Raw genomic sequence first — 6,265 nt, forward strand, 5'->3', positions numbered from 1 at the left:
TGCTGAACTGGTTTTGGCTGATGACAGGCCTCTTTTTAAGATAGTAGAAAGGAGGGAACAATTGTAGAAGTAAATGTTCTATTTTTATGAATGACGTTTTTTTTAAAAATAAATTTGTTTCCAAAGGGGAAACGTTTGTTCATATCCCACTTGTTTAACCCCCGTGCAGTGATGTCTTAGTCTCCCGTGGAAGCCCTTCGCCCCCGACGCCCCGGAGCACGGGCCGCGTCTCTCTCCGCCTTCTCGTGGGTGCCCTTGGATTTCAGCAGCCTGTTTTCTCAGCGTTCAGTCCAGCTTTCACTCTCGCCATTTAGAGCCAACATTAAGGGAGGTGCTAAAAAACATCTCAGGGTGGGGTGCCGGGGGGACGGGGCAGGACTTTTCCCCTCCGAGCGCATGCTGAGCAGGTGGAGAAGGGGAGAGCCTGCACTCCTTCGGGAAGAGGGTTTGTGTGTACTTTGGGTGCGGAGCCCTGCCCCCGGTCCTGCGGAGGCAGCTGGCAGCCTTTGGGGAGAAGAACGTGCTCATCTGTTCTCTGGCATCAAGTTTCCTGCAGCTGCTCTGAGGGAGAGACTGAGCTGAAGACTGTCTCCCCACGCGCAGGCGCGTTGGTGGGGGGGGGGGATGCTCTCCGTGGCGAGGGCAGGCTCCCGCCCATAGAAGATAATCCTGTGGCTTCATCCTCAGCGTGTATTCTGTGAAAGGGATGGGGTGTGCACTCGCTAACTGACAAAAATGCACTGGGAACGTTATCAGAGCTTTTTTTTTTTTTTTTTTTTTTTTACTGAGTCTGAGAGATGTTTTGTGTCCCCAAAGGAAACATTAGGAGCTGCTTTTAGGATAGATGCTCATCTTTTGGTGTAAAGGGAGGCACCTCTGGGAATGTGTCTCCAGAGACAGCCTGCAGGACCAGGAGGCAGAGCAGAGTCACCTGTTAGAAAAATGGCCAGAAAAAAAGAGAAAACAGAGGCAAAAAGGTAAAGGTGATGTTTACAGCTGGATTGAGAGTTTGAAATATTAGTGTATCTAATCAACAGACTCTAATGTCAGATAAGAAAAGTGCAGTCTGATTGCCTAACTCAGTACATTGGGTCTGACTTCCCAGGTTTGCCTCACTATGCTGGGAATGGGAATAGTTGTCTGGAGATGAAGGCAAAGCGTCTGCTCCCAGCAGAGCTGCCTTTTTTACTCACAAAATGTCACAGACAGTACCATGATAGGATGGAATTCAAGAAGAGGTTCTGCCAAGTACAGGCTTTAGATACTGGAGAACCAAGAATTAGGTTAGAGCAGTGATTTCAGAGAAAGGCCTTGATCTGAGAGTAAACCGTGTGTGAGGATAAGTTTGGTGGCATTCTCTGGACAGGAAACCAAGGCTGGAGAAACCAACGCTGAAGGCCAGGAGGTGCCTTTTTTCCTTCACTTCATCATTATTTCCCAGGAAGGATTTCACATCTGATGCTATCAGCTTTCTTGGGAGAGAGACTGAGGCAGCTGAAGCCCAGGCAAGGGTCCAATATTTAAAATAAAATTTTTATGGACCTGCCCGGGCATGTGGGGTGCGGGGGCTTTTTCGAGGTCTAAGACTTGAGCTTTGAGAGCACACGGATCTCCTTTCGAATCATAAGTGACTAGTGCCAGCCCAGGTATCGGGTTGCAGACGCCACTAGGTAATACAGTATTTTTAGCCAAAAATGAGATTGGGCCATTGTGAGAGTTTGTTGACATTTTAGTATTAACTGCAGACAGCCCTGGATCCAAAGTTCAAAAAAAGGCTTTAGCAATGTCATATCATTGGAATTAAGTGTATGGTGAGTGAGAGACATTTAAGTTCATGTATACTTGTCAGACTTCAGTCTTCCTATTCAAACAACATAATTTTTTGGTTTTGTTCTTTACTGACCCATAGTCGCAGGCCCCCTGATTTATGTGCAAACATACAGAAATGTACAGTTGACATTCCTCTAATAATGTAGGATGCCATAATTTTGAGGTTTTTTTTTTCCTCCCCAGCATTGAATATTTTTCCTTTAAAAGAAAAAGGGGGAAAAGCTATTTTATTCTTCATAAAGAGATGGCACAACTTCCTCCCAAAAGAAAGGAAATCCTGGGGCTGGGGAGATGGCTCAGTGGATTAAGCACTTGCCTGGCAAGCGCAGGGGCCTGAGTTCAATCCCCAGTTCTCTGCCAAAAAAAAGGAAATCCTGCAGCCCCTCACCACTGCCACCACAGCCCCTCACCACTGCCACCACAGCAGTCACATGAAGAGAGAAACCACACTATCTGTATTGGAGAGGCAGGTGATGCCACTGTGAAGATCACTGAGCTTTTCTGTGCTGCTTAGCACATCCTGCGCCTTCAGGGGCTACATGTAAGGGAGACAGCTGTGTGGTGACAGAAGGCAGTGTCACACCTCCTCAGGGTTGTCAGGTACTGTAGGGCGAGTTGAGACCCTGGCAGACCAAAGAGTGCCTTTGCATCTTACATGTGCCCACCATGGCAGTCAGTGCCTGATAGTCCCATTTCTTGAGAGAAGCTGAACATTGCTTTTTATTTTAAATAGTGGCCACTGAGGGTGGGCCAAATAGCTCAGCGGATTGAAGAGCCTGCAAGCAGGTGCAGGGGCCAGGGGGTTCAATCCCCAGGCCTGCCATGCCAGCCCCGCCCCCGGGGTGTGCTGAGAGGGCAATTGAGACTGGGCGTGGGTGTACACTTGTAATCCCAGCTCTTGGGAGGCTGTAAACAGGTGGATCACTACAAGTCTGATCTAGTAAGGAGACCCTGAACACCCTCTAGACCCATCTCTAAAGTATAAAAAATTAAATAAATAACATATTGGCCACTGAACTTTAAAAGTATTTAAAATGAATTGAGGTTATACAAGAGTTAAAAAATTGGAAGTAAAATGTTTTAAAATGGCTTTGTCATTTTATGTGTTAACAATTTCAAATAATAAAATTGGGCTAAATATAAAAAAATAAAATAAATAAAATAAAATGAATTGAGGACCAACAGAACACATAGATGGACCTAATTTAGCCCATTGGCAATCAGAGCTGATTACAGGCCTTACAGATGTTGGCTACCTTCAGCCAGTAGCCACATTGTTCATCTCGCCTTCAAAGAAATTCCATGTGGTTCTGAAATGTATTTGGAATGTTTTGATTGCTTCTTTTGCATTTTGTGATGTCTTTTTATTTTTTAATTTTATTTTTTATGTATTTGGTACAGAGTCTCACTACTCAGCTCAGACTCGTAGCGATCCTCCTGTTTTCAGCCTCCCCAGTGCTGGGATTACAGGCCTGTACACCACACCCAGACTCAGTGCATGGCGCCCCGGGGCAGGGCCAGTCCCTTCACCTGCAGGTGCTCAGTCCACTGAGCTATCTCGCTGGCCATAGTTTTTATTTTTATTAGTACATGTTTACAATACATAATGTGATGTTTTATAAAGCAGACAAGTTAGGTGCTAATTTCAAAGTCCAATTTGTATTCTCTTAATATAAAAAAGCAATACTTGGAACAATTTCATTGTTTCATTGTAGTCTGCGGCCTTCCTTTATAGGTTAGCTTGCAACATAATTGTTCTTTTAAGATGTTTGTAAATTTGAGCTCAGGCAAAGATCTATTTAGGAAAGGAGGAATTTTGGAAAATAAGGCAGAAGGGGCCAGGGAGATGGCTCAGTAGAATAAGTGCTTGCCTGGCAAGCGCAAGGGTCCGAGTTCAATCCCTGGTTCCACAAAAAAGAAAAAAAAGAAAATAAGGCAGAAAAATGTACTTCTGTGAGGGCCAGGAGTTTACATTATCTTCTGTTTTAAATGATCTGTGAGGTGATGCTCTAGAGGTGTGAGACAGTAGACACAAAGCTTTTCCCAGTGTTGCGATAGCAGGAGGCCCTGTGGGTGCTGGGTCGCCCCTGCTGTGTCACCTGTCAAGGCACAGGGTGAAAAGAAAGAAAAGGCAGGCGGACGGTAAGCTAATAGCTTTGATTCTGATTTCAGAATATGAATGCAGGGCTAGCATGTTCCTCCCTTGGTGTCAGGAGCTGCGCCTCAAATTGGCCCTGGCGTGTGGCCGTGGCTGAGATTCTAGATTTTATAAGGAACTCTGCTGATGAGATAGCTCTTTGTGTATCTTCCTTTTAGAAATCCAAACCAGCTTGCTTTTGTTTGGGGTGTAGCGGAGAAAGAACAGCTGGTCACCTTCTGTGTATTTGAAAACCACAGTGAAGTCATCCGCTGAAGTTTTTATTTCAGTGGTAAATAATCCCACCCACTTCCCATCCTTCACGGCTCTTATTTTCCAGAGGCTTAACCATTTTCCCTGTGCTGTGTTTCGCAGCTTCACGCTCAGCCTAGGTGCCCAGACGGAAACCTCAGTGCCTCGTTTACATTGGTGCCTTGTGACAGCCATGCTCAGGGTAGGATTACAGGGAGATGCCTGCACGCCTGGCCTCTCTTACCCGTACTTCTTAAAAATGCTGTATCACTTAGTTGTGAGAATGATCAGGGGGCCCATGCGGGCTCCCACCCCGACCCCCATGATTCTCCTCCGTGCTGTCTTGGGGTTTATTTTCCCTCCTGATGGCAGACTCTTGGTGCTTACTTCTGATATATTTAATGTCATCCTGAAACTTCAGGATGTTCAAGACCAGCTCTTTACCTTCTGAGTGGCAGCTACACCAGGGACTTTGTATTTCCATATCTAGCGCTATGTAAAATTTTTATTTTGAGATTCATGATATTGTTACTTAGATGTAACCACTGGCGAAGGGACAGCAGCACTTGCTAAGTGCCACCTCCCCGTTGCTGTTTGAGGGAGAATTTGCAAACGTGTTTGAATCCCCCAGCTGGAACCTCTGGCCAGTTCTGGCCAGTTGTCTTCTCTCCTGCCCTTGGCTTCTTTCCCAGCGTTCGTGTTGGACTGTGAGACATGTCAGGATGTTTGCCACGTTCTGGCAGGCTGGGGCACAGTGTTCAGTTCTCCAGGTGCCGTCTTTGGCACAATCCCTTGTAACAAAAGCGAGCAGTTCCATCTGATGTTTATACTATGTAGAATTTCAGTCAAGAAGACTCCCAAGAAACAACCCTGTGTGTGTAAGAAGTAGACAAAAGTGGCTGCTCCCATATTTAGGCAAAAAATTTCCATCGGAAATCATTAATGTGTTTGTCATAAAAAAATTCTGGTTTTTGTTTTGTTTTCTACCAAGAAAAAAAACATGAGTCTGGATATCAACAGAAGCTTCTGTAAAAACCAAATGTGTTCATTTAGAGAGTAAGTTAACTTAGATTTTCACTATTAGTTAAGAAATTTTTCACTGTGGAAATTTGCACTGTGGAAGCTCCTGGGGGGAAAGCTGGGGGAGGAGGCACACAGTGGTTATTGGTATCATTGTTTTTGTTTTATTTTTAAATGTATCCTTTGTGGGATTCAGTGGAATGGTGAGCACTGACAAGACTGTAGCTGTGCTGTATTCTTATATCAAAAACGTTAGTAACTCTGTAAATAGATGATAGTCAACCGCAGCTGACATTTGCAAAATAAAATGGTTTTGTACTTTAGAATTTCTGCATCAAATAAAATGTTTTAAGACTATAGCTATTTATGGTTTAAACATCTGTCCTGTTTGCTACCTGGGATTTGGGTACAGTTGTCAGAGCACTTGGCCTCTGGACAAGAAGAGGGTGACCGGTGTGTATGGCTTTGCTGACAGAAGTAGAGAGCCCTGCTGCCCAGAGCCACTTACTTGTTCGTCCATGGCTATTTACCCGTGTGGTGTCCAGAGGCCTCTGCAGGGACAGGGTTACTTACAGATGGAAAAAGAAATTTGATTGTCAGAACAAATAGACTGCCAGAATTTGCAAAAAGACACAAAAATTTGGGAGCCACACAGGTTAGAGAAAGCGCTGTCTGCCTATTCCACTGGGCCTCTTCCCGCGGCCTCTGTGCTCCTGGCTCTGCAGGGTCAGTCACTTCTTAGTGCCCAGCTTCAGGGTCCGTTTGCAGCCCTGCTGTTGTCTCTGTGGCCTGTGACTATAAGACCCAGGTCCTTGGTTGCTTAGCAGTAAAATGGAGCACGTGCTCGATCTACTTCAGAGGGTAGTGAATTAAACTATGTGGTAAGTATGGGGCTGGAGAGATGGCTCAGTGGTCTAAAGCACCTACTTAGAACTAGCTTAGCAAAGCATCAGGGACCGCGGTTCAATCCCCCAGCACCACATGCCAGCCAGCCCCGCCCCCTGGTGGGCTGAGCTGGCCACACAC

Source organism: Octodon degus, unplaced genomic scaffold (genome assembly GCF_000260255.1).
Source record: "Octodon degus isolate 3935 unplaced genomic scaffold, OctDeg1.0 scaffold00043, whole genome shotgun sequence".
NCBI classification, from domain to species: domain Eukaryota; kingdom Metazoa; phylum Chordata; class Mammalia; order Rodentia; family Octodontidae; genus Octodon; species Octodon degus.